We start from the raw sequence: 19929 nt of genomic DNA, 5'->3' as shown, positions 1-19929 counted from the left end.
AGTGGCCTTACTGTGTGCTTGGCGCTTAATGCTCGTTGCCGGGTATACCTCTATAAATAAGAGGGTCTGTGGGTTAGACACAGTACAGAGAGGACACCCTGTAAAAGGATCTCTGTGTTCCTGAACTTGCTTCTGACCCCCTTGCCTTGCCCCTGGTGCCCAGATCTCTGAGTTTTCCGGCTCACTACCTTGCAATTTGTTCTTCCACATTCCTTCTCTCTGCACCTCTATTTTTACCTCTATTTTAAATTTTATACGTGCATTGTCTACCCAGCGCTGACCTTGGCTCTTCTCAAACCACCTTGGGTATTAATTCTGCTTGTCAGGACTTCTAGGGCCCCCTGCTCTAGAGCTGCTTCCACTTCCACCTGATTTACCAGTATTTTAGGCAAGACTCAGGCCTAAACTCCAGAGGTCCTGTTCTCCTCTTCCATGTTGAAAATGGTCACCATGTACCCCCACCCTTTTGGGAGTGAGCTGGAGAGTTTGTAGGACTCTGCTCCATTGTACTCTTGGACTCTTTTGCCAGTTTTCCTTTATTTTATACCTTTCCCCCTATGTATTTCTATATATCGCTAATATATATAATGTAAATTATTTTCCCTACTTACTTCAACTGCCCCTTTTCCTAAGGCTCACATAACCATTTTAGTATTTTGGTTATGAGCAGAAAATATAGTTGATGGAATTCTAAAGTTTCAATCCTAATATATCTTCCACTTCACACATCAAGGAACACAAAGTGAGTGATGGTAACATACTTGCCTTAGCATCTGAGTGGAGATTAATACCATAGTTCTTTGACCTCTTGGCCTGGGCAGGGTTTTTGTTGGTCAGTCAGAGTGGCCATGACACTGGGGAGGAGATCCTCTGATCCAGTTCAATGACAGAGGTGTTTTTAATTTGTAGGTAACTTACTGAGGTCCTCAAAGGTGGCTCTACCTCCTGAAAATAATGACCCAACCTCTTGTGAGCTCTGCTTCCAGTGGTGAAAGTCAAATCTCTTTAGGAACAATAGAGACAGTATGTGTGATGGTTAGGGCACAGGCTGCCTGGGGTTGAATCCTGGCCCTACCAGAGCAAATTACTTAACCTTAACTTAGTTTTCTCATCTGGGAAACGGAGGTATTGTTAGTACTTGTTTCATGGGTAGGTAACAAGAATAAAATTATTATATCCATAAACACTGAAGACTCAGCAGTGAGTATTTGAAAAAAGAATTATCATAGGTACAATTGGTGACCATTGACCACATACTTTACTCACATTATCTTCAATCTTTCAACACCCCTGAAAGTTTGGTACTCAGATATAACATTTTCAGAGAGGAGAGGTGATTTGCCCACAGTCACCCAGCCAAAAGCAATTTAGGAGCTGAGAGTTGTGCTAAAGGGCTGTCTGATTCCCAAGCTGCCTCTTCTTCCAAAACAACGTTCTACCAATTCTCATTCTCTTCTCTCTGTCTCTCTCAGCTCAGCTAAAAATATCCTGAGCAGCATCCTCATTAGCTAATATGCATACATTATTTTTTGCTTTCTGAACATAATTGGTTCATTCAAAGGGAAGGCTTCCACCTACCTGAAGGAAGGAGCTGAGCTGCTCTGTGAAAACCCACCTGAATTCAGAAAAGTCAGCTGCCTGGGGAGGCCCCTCAGCTTCCAGGCTTGTGTCCCTAGCTGGATGGCAGCATGGCAGAGTGGAATACAAATCTTCCATTCACACACTCCCGCCACATTTGAGCTGAGTGACTTTGGGCAAGTCCCTTCCCATTTCCCAAGAGTCAGTCTCCTCAGCTGTTAAAAAGAGTCAGTCTCCTCAGCAAGTCCCTTCCCATTTCCCAAGAGTCAGTCTCCTCAGCTCTTAGAAGCACTTGCCTTAGAGTTGTGGTGAAGATTAAATGAGATAATACGTGGGGCCTGACATTTAGTATACAGCCCCTCAAAATCTGGGAGCTTCTACGACATAGGCATCCTGTATAGAATAAACAACCAACACTTGCAGGAGAGGCAGGATGGCTTAGTGATGAAATGCCCAGGGTCTGGAGTCAGGGTGATGATGGATCAAACCCCAGCATGTACCAGGCTCTGGTTCTATGACACAGTTTCTTTCTCTCCCCAAGCCTCAGTTTTCCTGTAGTAAAAAAGATATAATATATATAAAGAGCTCAATAATGAACAGTGGCTGCATTCACAGCAAGCCTCCCCAACCAGATCATCTCTCTAACAGCAGTGGGAGTAATTGATTTCTGCTTTTAGGGCAGCACACACACGGACACCACAGAGTGCTCATCCTGGGGCAGAGCATGTGTGCCCCGGGCGGCCAAAGCCAAACTGTCTGCCCCGACTTCTCCTGCTGGTAATGTGGCTGATGACAGCTTAATGGACTCTTTACCCTTGAATGCTAAGGGGGAAATAACTCATGGCATTATAACATATGAATGTAATGTGGGTTTTTTTTCTTCTTCTTCTTGAGCAATGTAGAGAGAGAGAGTCAGAAACATATGCAGACTTGAGCCAGCAATCTGAACCTCCCTCTTCCTGGTCCTGTCTGTATGGGGGGACAGATTTAGCCATTGTAATTAACCAAATAATTCAGGTTTGTAAAATATAGCCATAGCCATGTGCGTGCGTGTGTGTGTGTGTGTGTGTGTGTGTGTGTTTCCCTGAATGATCTAGACGCAGGACGCAGTCAGTTTATGATGAGAGGATGTGAATGCCCCTAAATTATGGATTTTCCAGGGACAAGCCACATGGGTTGTCCTTGGAATGGATGGGTAAACATCCACACACACACACACAGACACACACACACACACACACACACACACACACACACTGTTATGGAGAAGCTGGTCAAAGATCCACCTGCACGACTTTCAGAAATCCATGCCATCCTGACCAGTCAGGTAGGGAATCCCCGCTGTGGGAAGTTAACATTTTCCTCAACCTCACAGTCTGAGGGAGGAAGTAGTTCATGGCAGCCACAGACACCTCCATCAGATTGAGAGGGGCCAGGGAGGCAGGGCTGAGGGCAGAGAACTGTGTGGAAAGGTGGGGAGACCACAGACTTGAAGAGTCAGGTTGACCTGGGTTCAAATCCACCATCCTGACTTTGGGCAAGCTTCTTCCTCATCTTGAAGCCTCGGTTTCCCCAGCTGTAAAATGGATTTCATAACAACCCCTGGCATGGTGCTATGAGAACTAATGATGAAACAGGTAAAGACTTAACAGGACGGGAGGGCCCGTGCCAGGCTCAGGGTAGTGCAGGGTACAAGGTGTCTCTGCTCCCTTGGGAGGAAATCCAGGCCAGGCAGGAGGTGCGCAGAGTCCCAGCTCCCATGCAGTGCAGGGGGCGTCCTTTCCAGCCACCCAGAGCCTTTCTGAAAAGGAAGCGTGTGGAAGCGTGCAGCTCTCCATCTGGCTAATGTTCACTTGTGTTTTCTACTGGAGAGCATCACTTTTTTCACCTCACCTGGTTTGTTTACCCAAACAAGCTGCTCATTAACAACACGAATTGCATTTTCTGCAATTCTGTTGACAGCACAAATGTCTGCAGTCAGCTTGGGAGTTTGGAGGGAACTGTTGCCGGATCCCAACCAGCCCAGCCAGCACAGCTTCTGAGGAAAGAAGTCAAGGCCGTGCAGGGGTCTGAGTGGCTGGGGCCTGCTGGCACCCCAGCCCCGGGGTCTCCAGGCCCTGAGTGGAGACAAGGCCCTGGGCCCTCCTGGGAGAGATGAGGCACTTACCCAAAAACAAAGGTAGACAGAAAAAGATTTTCAAGCAGCAGGGAGGTGGGTGGGGGGAGGAGCCAGACCCGAAAGAGTAGATGAAACCCCAGACAGAGGTACAGGCCTGGCAGTGGGGAGGCCCAGCCTCAAAAGGGAGACCTTTAGGGGCTTCCCTTGTGGACCCAGCAAAGCCTACATTCAGCTGCCTTTGGCGCATCCGGCAACAAGAAGCAGATGAGAAAAATAAAAAATAATTCTCTCTCTTCTTGTTTCGGCCCCAAAAGGCCGAGCTCAACCTGGTTTGCCAAAGCTCTAGTCTCTCATCTCCGTTGCTCAAGCGGGAAGAAAGACAAGGTTTTTAATGTGTATGCTCAGTTATTTTAAATGATTGCCCTCAGAATGCTTTCTTTTCCGTCCATTTCCTCATTCAATAAGTTTCTATTGATGGTTTCCCGATTGCCGGACAATTGTTGCTGAGGGGTATGGAAGTGAGAAAAGACACAGCCCCTGCCCTCTTGGAGCTGACAGTCTAGTGGAGGGAGTGATATTAAGTTATATGACACATATGGCAATTCATGATGAGTTGGATGAGGGAGAAGTCCAGGATGGAAACATGTAACAGGGAGACTTGACCTCTGGCAGGGACCATCAGTGGCATCTTCTAGAAAAAGTGAGATTGAAGCTGACACTCCGATTAAGAGAAGAAGTTATCTAACCGAAGAGTGGCAAGGAGCGATGGGTCTGTGTGTTTGGTTTCAGATTTTATCAAGACACCAAAGAAAGTCTTTGGGTTCCTCCTCTGTCTGAGGGAAATCTTGCATGGAACCTGAGAAGTAGATGGTACCTGCCTGACTATCTGAGATAAGCTCTAGGAGGCAAAGCCCCAGTCAATACCATGGTCTGGTATATAGTACACATACACACATATTTGTTAATTAAAAAAGAAAATAGGAGGGGGTGCGGGTAGGAATTTCATGCAGGGAACAGCATATGCAGAGCCTCAATATGTGCCCACCCCCCACCGTGTTAATGTTAACAATAAACAATACTGTTAAACATGTACCTGCAGTGGCTCTCTGTATATGATCAGAGTTCAAATTCGCAGCCTCTCAATGAGGTTAGGTCGCCATCCTCACAGTCAGGGAAATTCCCAATTCAGGGTTCTTCTGCTCCTTTATGATGATAACTCACAATTTGCTCCTGCCCCCTCCTCACCCTGGCAGACCAGGTTCTTAACACAGCTCTTATCTCAAGAATAGGTGATGCCAATTATCCAACCAGACCCCAATGCCCAGAGCCCAGAGGTAGGACAGAAAACACTGGGGCCTAAGAGCCAGAACATCCTTCCCCTCCTTGCTAGGGGATCAAACATTCCTCACTGTGGCTTTTACTTTCCCCACCCCCTCCTAACAAATGATTTATTCTGTAGGGCCTCCTGATCCAACCCAAAGTCAAGAGGGTTAGGAAAATAAGAGCAGAGATGTGTTGAGCGATTATCCCACACCAGGCACTGTTTTAAGTGCAGTTACTTGTATTAATGCATCTAATCCTCCCACTCACCCTGTGAGGAAGACACTTGATCATTCCCATTTAACAGATGAGGAAACTGAGGCATCAAGCTATTAAGTGACTTGTGGATAACAGCACCCATTGTACTTCCCCCACCCCTTGTCCCTCCTCAACTCTTTCTGGTGGTGGATCAACAATTGTTGATCTCTTCTATGTACCACACACTGTACGTACATGGTTTCATTTAATCCTCACATGAACCACCAGGTAGAAGTGGTTCTTATCCCCATTTTACAGAGAAGAATACTGAAGCTGAGAAAGAGAAGTGACTCATCCCATGTTCCTGGGTTGGAGAAAATCTTAAACCCTGGTCTGTCCAAAGCCCACATGCTCACCCCAACTTCCAAGTCAGGCAGAATTCTAGGGCATGCTACTGTCTCCTGCAGTCCTCACCCAGGAAATGTATCCACAGTGGTATCATCACACCTGACACAGTTGGGAAAAAGAGCATCCAGCCTAGACTTCAATCTCCTCACTTGATAATGGAGATAAAAACCCTTAAACCCTAGAATTATTTAGCAGATTAAATGAGATCATGTCTGTTAAGTACTGGGCACATAGAGGCACTTGAGAAATCCTTTCTGCTCCCTTCCTCCAGCTCTTCCCAGTCATTCAGAGTCTGTGTGAGTCTGTCCAGTTCCAATGGGCGCCCATCCTCACCATCAGGCAAGGCAGGATGTACCTTGAGGGTGGAAACATTGCCCTCTGTTCCAGTTTCCTCTGGGCATTGTAAGGTGCTGTGTACACCTACAGCCCCACACAAATAATCACTAATAGCAGTAATAAACCACTCAGCTTTCATTTAATGCCAAGCACAACGCATTCTGACATGACTAGAAAGGCAAGTCCATGGCTGCACAGACATGGGAAGTCATTTTCCAAATGGGCATTTTCTTTGGAAGAACTAATTTAGCCTCATTTCCGGAAGGCTGCATTCCTGGGGCCTCTAAGTACAGAGATTCGAACTGGCCGGGGTATATCCTGGGCTCAAGTTGGGGCCAGTGCTCAAGAGAAAGAAGACCATCGACTCCAAGAAGCACATGTTGGCTGGAGTGCATCATACAGGTGGGGAACTGAGATCCAGAGATGAGAAAAACAAAGTAACACTAATAATCATCCCAGCTACCATTTACCTAGCTAGAGATGATGGTAGAGACAGTTCCAGAAGAAAATCTCCTCCAACAGGAAGCAATCAGCCACCAGTTAGAACAATCTAAATGAGCCCAAACACTCTCCAGACTGGTCATGAAAAAATTTGAGCCTTTTCAGAAAGCAATTTGGTGGATGTGTCAAAAGACTTTTAAAAGTTTATGCTCTTTGATATAGTCATTCCCCTTCTCAAAAATCTGACATCAACAATCAATGATGGAGACAAAATAAATGCACAAAAATGGTCTCTGCAACATTACTTATATATGCCTCGGTATTTTACTGAGCACTTACTATGTGCCAGTCAGTGCATGGCACTGTCCTGTGGTAGATAAGACCTCAGTTTACCCAGGGCCATTAAGTCCCCTTCATTACCTAGGGAGGTAATGTGACAGAATAGAGGGAGCCTGGGAGTTGGAAAGACCTGGATATTTTTTTCATTCTTTCTTTCATTCACTCACTCGCTGATTCATTCTACCAATATTTATTTAAAACCTTTATATGTAAACATAGAATTATCTTATGACCTAGCAGTTCTACTCCTAGGTATACAACCAAAATAACTGAAAACAGGTATTCAAGCAAATACTTGTTCATGAATGTTCTTATCAGCATTATTCATAATAGCCAAAAGGTGGAAACAACCCAAATGTCCATCAACCAACAAATGAATGAACAAAATGTGGCATATTTGTACAATGGACTATTATTCAGCCATGGAAAGGAATGAGGCACTGATACACGCTACAACATGGATGATCCTTGAAAACATTATGCAAAGTGAAAGAAGCCAGACACAAAGGTCACACATTGTATGATTCCACTGATATGAAATGTCCGGAATAGGCAAATCCATAGAGACAAAAAGCAGATTGTTGATTGCCAGGGGCCGAAGAGAAAAGGAAATGAGGAGAAACTACTTAATAGGTGCAGGGTATCCTTTGGGGGTGATGAAAATGTTTTGGAACTAGTTGAAGGTGATGACTGCACAACATTGTCAATATACCAAATGCCACTGAACGGTACATTTTTAAATGGTTAATCCTATGTTACGTGAGTTTCACCTAAAAAAAATCCTTATGTGATTTTTAGGGAATTAGGCACTTGTTCTAAGAATGAGACAAAATCCCTGCCTCCATGGAGCCTGGGGCAGGCAGTCAACAAATGAGTAAACAGAACAAAACAAAAACTAGACGATTGCAGCTGTGATACAGCGAAAGCAGGGTTGGAAGAAAAACTCAGTGGGAAGGGGAATTTTTTTGGTCATGTGCTCGGGGAAGGGCTCTCTGAAGAGATGACATTTAACAAAGAGCTAAGTGAGGTGAAGGAGTGAATGATGAGGATACCTGGGGGAGAAGAATGTTCCAGGCAGAGGGAAGGGCAGGTGCAAAGGTTCCGGAGGAAGGATGAGCTTGGCAAGTTGTAGCCCAGCAAGGAGGCTGGTGTGACAGAAGCAGAGGGAACGAGGGAGTGTCCGGAAGGGGGCATCCCATGACCTCCTCTGAACCAAATCCTCATTTCTAAAAATGGGCCAGAATCCCTACCTTGAAGGTCAGCCATAAGGATGGGAAAAGGTCCCAGGCTTCGCCAGCCTGTGAGAACAAGTGCATTAGTACAAAGTCTTCTCTTTCTGGGTTCTAGAAAACCAGGCTTTCACAGTTACAAGCAGGTCTGGGATTCACAGGGGTGCTTACATTTGTCCACATCCCAGACCTGGACATCGCACACTGTCTCATCTGGGACTAGGACTGGTGGGGCCCTGTACAGAGGGCACTTCTGGTACCTCTGGGCCTGCAGCTCGAGCCACCATCCAGGGATGCTCCTCACCCTGTGAAGTGAGGAGAACGCTCCCCTCTGTGTGCTCAGTTGGTGAGGGCGGGTCCCCACAGCAAGGCTGTTTGAGGCCTGAGTGTCACAGAATTCAGTGAAGTATTTAGGTTCTTTCAATTCAAGGATGTAGCCCTTTGTTATCTGGGGCACACGACAGAATGGGTTTCATGAGTGCCTGTTCTCACCTTCCTTTTAAAGTCTCTCTCATTATACCAAACAACTTGATGGGAAGCTCTCTCAGAGCTCTCATCCTTCCCCTGCCATGTAGCAGGGTCTCCACCACCCCAACTCTGGGTAAGTCCAAACCTCTGTGGGGGGCAGGCCTCAGTGCCTACTGGGTATTCTCCATGTGCTCCCCAGATCCACTCTCCCCTCTCCATCACTCTGCTCTGTGCCCCCGGTTCCGCTGCCCTCTGGCTTCTGGTTGGGTTCAGCCAATGGGGAGCACCAGCAGAAGATTGGAGGGCAGGAGGGGAGAGGGATGGAGCCTCACACCCCGTACACTGTGGTTTGACGAGGCTGCCTCTTCTCTCCATGGCCACGACTCCACATCACTGGCACCTGTCCGCAGCTACAGCTCTCATCAAATTCAGGAAGCCCCCCTCTCCTTGCCTCTCACACCAAGGATAGTAATGGCTCCCTTCTCTTGCTAATCCTGAGGTGCTTCAGCATCCCATAGCCCCGTCTACCCATGCAAATAGTCTCTTCATTGAACTCCTTTTCAGTATCCCCTCTTGAACATGTCCCCTCTCTCCACCTCAGACCCTGAGTGTTACAAAATCTTTTCCCCCTAGAGCTCCTCAGCACCTACGCAATCAGTGAATGAAGCAAAGAACGTCATCAGTTCAAGCGCCCTTCTCGGTCCAGACAATCAGCCTTGTTACTTGTAGAAATAAAGAGTGAGCTCTTCCAGATCTAGGTTAGAGATGAAGAAAGGATAAGGATAAGCACTTGGAAAGACATCTGAGGATGAACTCCTTTCAAAGCAAACAGAGCTTTGGAACAGCGGCAAGTTCTGTTATGACTGGTGAAAGCAGGGATAGACTACAGCTAACAGGCATCTCTGCCCAGCTTCTCAGTCCCATAGTTCCAAAGTATTCAGACATTCTGGAATGAGACGGAGAAGGACTGCAGCTAAAATCCCAGATCTGATTGGGGGAAAAGATGACAGGATGCGAGCGTGTTGGAAAGGCCCAAGTTAATAGTTTGATTTCTCTCAGCTTTTCACAGAGAAAAAGAAGCAAAGGCGAGATGTTTATTTTCAAAGCAAGCAACGTATTTCTTATGTTCTTATATTTCTTATGACAATATCTCCGCTTAATAGCCTTATCATGTCTAATAACTTAGGAGATAAAATACGTTTCTTTGATCTGAGCTAGTCAAGAAGAGTGACAGCTGGCATTCTGCACACAAATTTAGTGCCTTGTCTAATTGTGTTGACTTCTCATTATCTCATTTAATCTCATTAAAAATTCTCTCACAACCACGAGAGAATTTTTTTTTTTACTTTATCAAACTGTTAACCATTTCCTGGCTCCTACCCCACTCCACCCCGGACACACACAGCCTCTTGGAACTGACACCCATTCAAAAGTGGAGTCAAAGCTGAGCATGACTCGGCTCTGGGCTACAACTTGCATGAGGGGCTCTCGGGAGGTTTGCTGATCAAGAGGTGCACCCTCCCCATCCTCATGTGTATCTCCTTTTCCAGCCTGGGGCTGTTATGCCCATTTGAACCCGATAAGAGCATCCACCTGGGTTGATTTTTAATGGATGTGTATGATTTTTATCCAGCCATCGGAGGTCACAGAGCACTTGTAGATCAGGTTCACTTGTATATAAAATCGGGAAAATAGAAATGTATCAGTGTTGACTTCTGCCAGGAAGGACTCAGTATCTAGTGGGAGGGATGGGCTCATGAAAAATTGTCCTACCTTGTGGGGACTGCGTTGGAATCCTGATTTGGTCGTTTCCTCCCTGGGTGATCTTGGGGACGTCATTTCCTCTTTCTGAGCCTCAGTTTCCCCAAAGGCGCCGCAGTTCCCTCACTGGGCAGTGGCTTGCCAACTTTAGATTACATCAGAATCACCTGGAGTTCTTTGTAAAACACAGGTTGCTGAGCCCCTGAGTTTCTGATTCAGCCTGATAATTTGCATTTCTAACAAGCTCCCAGGGGACCACACTTTGAGAGCCACTTTCATGCCTGGTGGGGCAGATTATACGAGCTAAGGTGTGTGAAAGACCCAGTGCAATACCTGTCTGAGCTTTGCTCAGTGATTCTCTGTATAAACCATAGACCTACATATACAGCACTGGACAAGCACATGGGGCATGGAGAAGAGGAGTGAAATCTTCCTAGAGGTCGTTTGGCCACAGAGGCCAGGAGGAAGTGAATAGCGAAACTCATCTGAGGGCTAGCCAGCCCTCTTCTCTGCTGAGGAAGACCATTTAGCGTTTCCCTTCTGAGGTAGTGGCTTTCAGACTTTCTACTGTGACCCACTGGAAGAAATTCATTTTACATCACCACCCTGAACCCATACATGCATATGTGTTACAACGGAAACACAAAACAGGGATTCTCCCTGCTCTGTGTGATGCACTCTAAGATTTTTGGTTTTATTGAGCATTAAAAACGTTCATTGCACAATCACTAATATTAACTGACTTAAATAGATGCTGTAATAGATTACACACAGGGTGCCTCTAAGTCAGATTTGGAGGGGCATTTAAATTAGAATTGGGCTGGGGGGAGAGAGGAGGCAGGGAAGGTTTCTTATGATAGCTAACCCTGTGAAGTGCTGACAATGTGTCAGGCTCAGTTATAAAATTGAGCTAAGTTCCAGATGAACAGATTAAAACACACACACACACAAGTGTTTTGACTCACTTAATCCTCATACCAGCTCTCTGAAGTAGATAATATTATCACCATCTTCATCCCTCATTTTACAGACAGATAAGGCTAAGTGACCTGCCCAAGGTCAGACAGTTGGTAGGTGGCAGAGCTGGGACTCAACCCTAAGAGCCCTAGCCCTAGAGTCTGTATTCACAGCCACTCTGGCCCACTGCATCTCTGTGCTAACAGATTGCAATCCACAGACGAGACATCTATCCCTGGAGACATTAATCATGGCCCATCCATTGGGTCAACAAACATTTAAAGGATTTCAAGTGCCAATTCGAATCCTGCATGTTGGCACAGATCTAAGTAAATTGATTAATTTATTTTCTTTCCCACGAGTCCCTACTAGGTACCATGTTTTGTACCAGGTACTGGAGAACATGTGAGTTAGTTAGTTCACTTGCTCACATGCTCAACATGTAGTCACTAGCACCTGCTGTTTGCCCAGCCCTGTGTTGGAGCAGCCATACCTGGGCCTGACACCCAGGGCTTGGGGCTCCAGGAAGGATCAGAGAGCCCTTCCTTGGATTTCCATGCACTGACTGCTCCAACTGGATCCCTTCTTTCCCCCGAAAGAAACAAAAGACCAGGACTCTCCTCTTGTTTCTTCCTCCCTGCAGCTTAAAGACCTAAAATACCAGGCAAGCCGAGATGATTTATGGGAGGTATTAATAAGGCCGCATTTGCGGTGGCTGGTTTGGGTGCAGCCACTCCTTTCTGTGCTCTGGGCAGTGAGAGCCACCACAGAACACCTGTTAAATGAATTCTGTGGTCCTGTCTTTGGCCCCCATCCTGCTGACCTCCTGCCTCTATCAGGATGCTCTGCAGCAGGCTTTGCTGCCAGGAAGTGGGCAGCCTGGCCCTTTGGGGAACCCCCTCTGCTAGTGGCTAAGCCGGAGCTTAGCGTGATTCCTTCGCATAGCTCCCGACGTGCACACTCACCAGCCTGAGGCTCTTCCTCACTGAACACTTTGCCCGGAGTTTGGCCGTGGTTTGAGGAGATCATGCTGAGCTAGTATTCTAAAGCTGTGAAGCCAGTTCTCTATGCTTTAGTCTTTTTTCTCCCTCTGAGCTTCGTATTCTCTGTGTGCTGATCTGATTCAGAACATTGGATTTCTTTCTGATAATTTCTTTATGAATGGTAAAGACTTGGGCTTTGAATGAGACAGGCCTGGGCTTGAATTCTAATTCCACCACTTAGGGGCTCTGTGACCTTGACCGGTGACTTTATCACCTGAGCCTCAGTTTCCTCAACAGAAAATGAGGATGAAAAACACATGTAAAGGTGAGCAGAGACTAAGGAGACATGACTAAATGCAGTGTTTTATCCTGGACTGAATCATGAGACAGAAAAAGGACAACAGTGGGAAAACTGATGAAATGTGAATAAAGTCTGTAGTTTAGTTAATAGTGTCATACCGATATTAATTTCTCAGTTTTGACAAATGTACTTTGGTTATGTTAAGCTATTAACATTAGGAGTAAGGTGAGTGAAGGTGATACAGGAGCACTTTGTACTATCTTTGCAACTTTTCTGTAAATCTAAAATTATTCCCAAATAAAAAGTTGAAAAGGAATGTCTGTAAAGCACAGAGCACAGTATCTAGACCCAGTAAATTCTTGAAAAATGTTAGTTATTACTATCATCATGATGACAATCTCATTTATTCGTTGCAACTCCATGAAGTAGGTATGATTATTAGTCCCATGTTACAGATTTGGAAACTGAGACCCAGAGAGGTGACAGACTTACCCAAGGTCACACAGCTAGGAAGTGGCAGAACCCAAGTTCAATCTAGCTCTGCCATCCATGCTCTTACAAACTCTGCCTCCCACTCCAGAGTGCTATCATTACTATAATAAACAATAAGTAATGATCATTACTATGATTAATAGTAAGGAGGAGTGGGGCAGAGGGGTGTAAAACAAGCTCAGATTTTAGACCCAGAAAGACGTGGGTTCAAGAGCTACCTCCACTGTGGACCCTGGGCAAGTTGTTTAACCGCTCTGAGCCTCAGATTCTTTGTCATTAACACGGAAATGAACTCTCAGGCATAAATAAGATGCCAGTAAATAGACTAGTACATAGGAGAGGCTCAGTTAATACTAGTTCTTGCTCCAGCAATATGTTTGACCACCTGGTTCGGATAACTGCCTCTCACTCAGGGGATCGAGCAGGGGTTCTTACCTAGCTGTCAACTCTGATGCTGCTAGTTACTCACTGTGCACCTTTGAACAAGCTACTTCGCGTCTTTGAGTGCCAGGTTGCCCAAGTAGTAACTGAAGATAAAAGTCCCTGCTTTGGAGGATTGTTGAGGGAATTAAGAGGTGTATCTGAAAAACCCTCAGCACCAGATAAATGCATCCTGGCACGAGATAAATGCTCAGTGAATGGTAGATACCATTTAACAAGTATTTCTGATTCTCTCCCCTCATAGGCACACAGTAGAGTTGCACCTCTTGAACCCCTGATGATTGGGTAGGACCATGTGAAATGTTCTGGCCAATGAATTGTGAGTAAAAAGTGATATGTGTCATTTCCAGGCCAGGACACCTGATTATCCAGGGGAAAACCTCCAAATCCCCTTTTCCCCTTAGAAACAATAATCATAAACAAGAAGATGGCTGCTCCTCAGCCTGAGTCCCTTTGTAACCAGATGAACAGCGTCCTCATTTTGACCCATGATGGACATGGAGCATGAGTGAGAAAAAATCATTTACTGCGTTAAGCCACTGAAGTTTTAGGCTTGCTTATTATTATTGTAACAAAATGTAGTTTAACCTATATAGCAGTTATATTAAACTATTAATATATTAATAGTTTATTATAAACTATAGTTTATTAATTAAATAAGCTAATTGATTAGTTTATTAATAAATTAATAATATTAATATATTAAACTATTATATATATACATATATATATACATGTGACATGTTCATTTATAAAGCACACTCACCACCCCAGCAAGCCATAATTTATCTCCATCTTACAGACTCACACATAGAGGTCAAGGATGCTTGTCCAAGGTCACATAGCTGGAAAGTAACTGAGTTTGGACTTGAACATTGTCTCAAATCTTTAAATCTGCCTGTTTATAGCATGGTTGCCAGCCACACGCTGTACTATTCAAGATGAATTTGGGTCAGAAACTTGGATCCTTGAGAGGTTTCTAGGAGGTGGTGACAAGGTTAAACTTTACTTTGTTCTCTTTCCATCTCAGCCTCTCACATCTTGCTTTGCTCTTTCATAATTTTAATATCCGAAAGCTCACACCAACCATGTTAGTGATGTGAATGTTTTCAGAAAACATGTGCTGGGCATATGATTTCAGCTTAAGCTCATATGATTTCAGCTTAAGCTCTAGTGCTTTGTAATTTCCATATTTTTCAACCAGATTGATACTTCTCTGCTCTGCAGCTCCATTGCGTGCTGTGTCTTTACTGTGAGTTTATTTGAGTCAAATCCAAGCTCCAGCCTCTTATCTATTCATGGCCCTGAAATGCGTTATTTACCCTGCAAACTGCATCTATAAAGCGGGGTCATGAAACCGACCTTCCCTGTGAAAAGCAGTTTGCAAACTCTGTAGAGCATCATACAAGTGTTAGTGATCACCCAGCACTTCAGGTATATATTCAACAGCAAGCATTTATTGAGCACCTACTGTATATGGCACTATGGGCCTGGTGCTAAGAAATGAATGAGATGCTGGCCTGCCCTCAAGAAGGCAGTATGTTGTCATGGTTAAGAGCACACACGGTGAAGTCAGAGAAACCTGGGGTCCATTCCTTACTTTGACACTCGCTTGTGCCCTTGAGTCTTTTTTCTTCAACTGCAGAATGGTGATGATAGTAACATTTACCTCAAAGCACTGTTGTAAGGTTTAAATGAGATGATGCCTAAAAAGTGCAGCGTCTGACAGGTGGGAAACACTGAACAGGGTGACCAAGCAGTGTTTCGGGACGTAGTAGGAGCTCTATAAATGTCTGTTGAAAGAAAGAAGGAAGACGAGTGCATGGACACGAATGAAAGTGAGCTTGCATGAGGGATCTGGCCAAGCTGACTTCAATCTGAGCTAAAATGAGGCCCCCGGGCCTAGACTGAGGGGAAGGTTCAGCAGCCTTGAGACCCTCCACTGTAGGAGCACCCCTCAGTGTCAGGAGCCCTCAAAGCCACCAGGATGTTATAGCCACCGTGGTGTGTGAGAAAACATGCTTCTAGTCAGCACTTCTCACCTGGGCATGCAAGTGTTAACAGGATAGTGAGAAATGAGGAGTGAACATATGGAATGCCATTATAATGCAGAAACCTGGGATTAAACAACTCAGTAGCATGGAGTTGCCACCCTCCAGGCTTCAATGGCTCCACTGGGCTCCCTCTTTCTGTCTCTGCTGGGGTTGGCATATACTGCAGGCTTTGGTTTTAGGAAACAAACTTGCATCCAGGGAATGAGGCCACTGGTGGGTGACCAGGGCTTTGGGGTCAGGCAGAGCAGGTTTGAATCCTGGCACCCCACTTTCCCTCTGCAAGATGATGGCAAGGCGCCTCACCCCTCTGAGCTCAGATTCCATATCTGTCAAGTGGGGATGATACCACCTTTCTCACCATGTTTGGCTGTGTTATTATTAACAGCTCACATTTATTGCATGAACTCTACTTGCATTTCCTACATCCACTCAATTACTGCTGGCAATAACCCTAATATGAGTTATTACAAACCCCATTTGACATATTGGGAAACTGAAGTTCAAAAAGGTTACAAAACTTGCCCACAGCAAGCTGGGATCTGACACTAACACCTATGCTTTCTCCACCTCATCATTGGAAGACATTTGGCTCACATTCCCTCCACTTCAAATATATTTAAATCTGGGAAGACATGGGGAGAAGGAACCCAATTTTTTTAAACCAATTTGAATAATTAAATTTGGAAGCAAAAAGCTCAGTATTGGAAATAATTTTCACCACCCCATTGCTGAATCTGTTTAATGTATTTTGAACCAGCTTAGTTCAGCTACTTAGGAAATAGAGCAGGAGTTTAAATTTTAAAACTAGCAGCGAGGGGTCACATCTATATGTTGTTTGCAGAAGTCTATACTCAAAGTCGGCTTCCCACAGGAGTCGTGGGGAGGTTACCCTTACCTCTGAACTCATCCAGGGCTCTTTAAAGGCAAGAACAGCAAGAGAGAAGGCGTGAAGGAAGACTTGAAGAAAGCTTTGCCTCTCAAGGCATTTATTTCCATAACAAGTGCGTTTCATCTTCAAAGCCCTTTACGAACCATAATTAATCTTCAGAACACCTTAGTGAAGTGGGTGCATGGCATTACCTGGGTTTTATAGGCCAAGGTGGCCCGGAGGAGGCCTTTGGATGGTCTGGCAGGCCAGTCTAGGATTTCCCAGTCCCAAACCAGGCCCATTTGATTAATCTTCAGAAACTGTTTCCGGATGTGAAGAAAGGTGGGTAGGAAGAAGAGGCAGAAGAACTCGGAACACCTGCAGAATGTAAACCCTGGTAGTGGTGTTATTTAAATATGTTTTAATTTATTGGAATTATACATGGATTGTTAATTTTATTTACAGAACTGTTAATAAAACTAACTCATATTTGTATAGGTATATTTAGCATTTCCAAGGCGCTTTCATATGTAGTATGTCAGGTGATCTACACAACACTCATTTTATTCAATGCATATTTATTGAGCACTTACTTGATGCCAGGCTCTGAGAAGCCTGTGGCTGGAGCAGTAAAGAAGGCATGTAAGGGCCTGTTCTCACTGGGCATGTGGCCTGGTGTGAGAAGTCACTATTATTCTTCCTCTCCTTTTTTTAACGGATGATGGAACTGCGGCTAAAGGTCACACGGTGAAGGGGCAGTGGAAGCAGAATTCAATCCAGGTTTGGTTGATTGTGAAACTTGTGTTCTAGCCAAGTACAAAGATGCTCATGGCAACGGTGCTTAAAGTGACAAAGAACTGGAAGCAACCTGTACGTCCTTTGGTTAGGAAATGGATAAATAAAATGTGGGAAATGCATGAGATGAAATATTACACCAGTTGAAAGGAATGACTTAAGTTGACTTACAGATAATGTCAAAAGGAAAACGTGGGCTTCCCTGGTGGCGCAGTGGTTGAGAGTCCGCCTGCCGATGCAGGGGACGCGGGTTCGTGCCCCGGTCCGGGAGGATCCCACATGCCACGGGGTGGCTGGGCCTGTGGGCCATGGCTGCTGAGCCTGCGTGTCCGGAGCCTGTGCTCCGCAGTGGGAGGGGCCACAGCAGTAAGAGGCCCGCACACTGCAAAAAAAAAAAAAAAAAAGGAAAACGTAAGTAACAGAATTAGATGTATAACATATCACTTCCATAAAAATTTAAAGGCACACTCAAAGCAATGCAATATGTTTACATATATGTGAATAAAGATATAGAAGATGGGTTGAAAGGTCACATTAAATACACAAGCATGGATGCCTTGGGGGGTAGGAGCAGGGCTATGAATTAAGGGTAGGGGACTGAAAAACTAGGGGTGGGTGGTCACGCTAGATGAAGACAGTGGGGTGCCACAAACCAGGGGACCTGGCTGACAGACTCGATTTGTGTAAGGGCCCTCCTAGGGCCCCTCTAAAATTAATAACATCACAAGACACACACATCATCTGCTCTTTTACAGGCGATATTCTCTCCCCTCAATCTCAGTGTCGAAATTGCCTGTCGAACTTGAACCAGCCAAAAATCTAAATGAAAAACAGGAACAAAAAGAGCAAAATTTGAAACCAAATTGAGAAGTGAACAGTGTCTGTTTGGGCTGCAAATGGGTGCTGTCGAGCGTGTGTGACAGCCGTCACAGAGCAGAGACCAGGAGCAACTGAGCTGTGAGCCCTTCCGGGGCTGGGCCTGTCCTGTGGGCCAGGTCAGCCACGATGCCACAGAAGCCGTGGGGCGGCAGGGGAATCAGGGTTGGAGACTGCCCGCAGAACCTTGCTTCCCCACTCCCCAGAGCCACACTTGCCTGCTTACTTGTTGGTTTCCTGCCATGGCATGATCGATTCTTACAGATACGTTTTCTAGAAGTTGAGTTGTGCCAGGCAAACCATGCCAAAGAAGCCTCATTTCCATGTGTGGTCTGGGTGGATTGGGGGAGGCTGGAGGCAGAATGATTCTGAGTTCTAGCAAGACACTTGGAGGAGTATTTTGCCCACCTGGATCTTCCTAAAATGCAACTCTGACCTGGCCCTTCCGCTGCTGAAACTGGATAGGGTGGAAACCCCTCAGCTCTGCACACGAGGCCTTCAGTGCTCTGGTGGTCTCTGTCAAACTCCAATCCTGGTGCTCTCCCCTCGCCCTCTCCCCGCCAGCCCTTCCCTGCCTTGTTCCCATGGCTGATCTGCACCCAACTCTGAGACTTAGCTGAACCGTCACCTCCGCGCAAAACTTCCCAGACCTTTCCCCTTCTCCGGCAAAATACATACCGACTACATCAGTTACTCTGCGTGGAATGCTGAGGACAGTAAGCCTCAGGGCTAGATGTGCCTCAAAATTCAGAATTTTTCGGATTTTATCAAATAGCTAAATTTCATATAACATACCTTACAAAAAAAAAAGCTTGGGCAGAATATGGAGCAGGCCACCATTAAAATCATTACTGTTTCTGCAGGACATTCCTGAGTATTCACACACTAAATGAAGATTATAAATAGTTTCATGTCAGGTCAGGCAAGGTTTTGTCACTAAACTTCTGGGAAAAAAATGTTGGTGTTCTTTTTCAGAGCATTTAGGATTTTGAAATTGTGGACCTATATTATTATGATTCCATCTTTTGTTCTACCTTTGTAACAACAATCCTGAGGACCAATACGAGCACTTACTATTCACTAAGAATTATGCAAAGCGATAGACATAAATAATCTCATCCATATGCCACCATGAGGTACAAGAAGTTCAGTAACTTGCCCAAGTAAATGACAGAGCTGAGACTTGAACTCACAGCTTTTCTGACACCAAAGCCCACACTCTTAGCCACTACCCCATACTGCAATTCCTCACTGCTCTTTACACATCATCGTACTTACCTCATTTTGCTGCAATCTATTCTGTATGAGTTTATCTCTCCAACTTGGCCATGAGCTCCTCAGCTGTGGGGACTTGGAGCTGCTCCATCCCTGCCTGTGAATGAATGAATGAAACTCACATGCATGGGATGGTTACTGCTGTGAGCTTGGTGAGACTGTCCTGATTGGCTGTGTCACATGTTAATGAGTGGACTGATGCCACCGATGTGTTCACACACCAACATTAGTTGCCTACCTGCCTGCTAAGGGCCCCAGAGTCAGGCAAAAACATCAAGCCAGATTCCCTGCCCTCAAGAGGTTCACAGTCTAGAAGGAGAGTTAGGATGCATCTCCCTGCCACTGCAACATGAGATCAAGGTAAGACAGATGTCTGCATAGTGCTTGGGAACTTGAGGAAGGAGAGGCCATTCCGCTGAAGCTCATACAGGGCCTTGTGGATATATCCATTAGCTATTTTTGCATTAAAAACCATCCCAGGGCTTCCCTGGTGGCACAGTGGCTAAGAATCTGCCTGCCAATGCAGGGGACACGGGTTCGAGCCCTGGTCCAGGAAGGTTCCACATGCCGTGGAGCAACTAAGCCCGTGCGCCACAACTACTGAGCCTGTGCTCTAGATCCCGCGAGCCACAACTACCGAGCTGAGCGCCACAACTACTGAAGCCCGCATACCTAGAGCCCATGCTCCGC

This window comes from Lagenorhynchus albirostris, chromosome 7, assembly GCF_949774975.1.
Source record: "Lagenorhynchus albirostris chromosome 7, mLagAlb1.1, whole genome shotgun sequence".
Lineage (NCBI taxonomy): Eukaryota > Metazoa > Chordata > Mammalia > Artiodactyla > Delphinidae > Lagenorhynchus > Lagenorhynchus albirostris.
Note: the sequence above shows the minus strand (reverse complement) of the source record.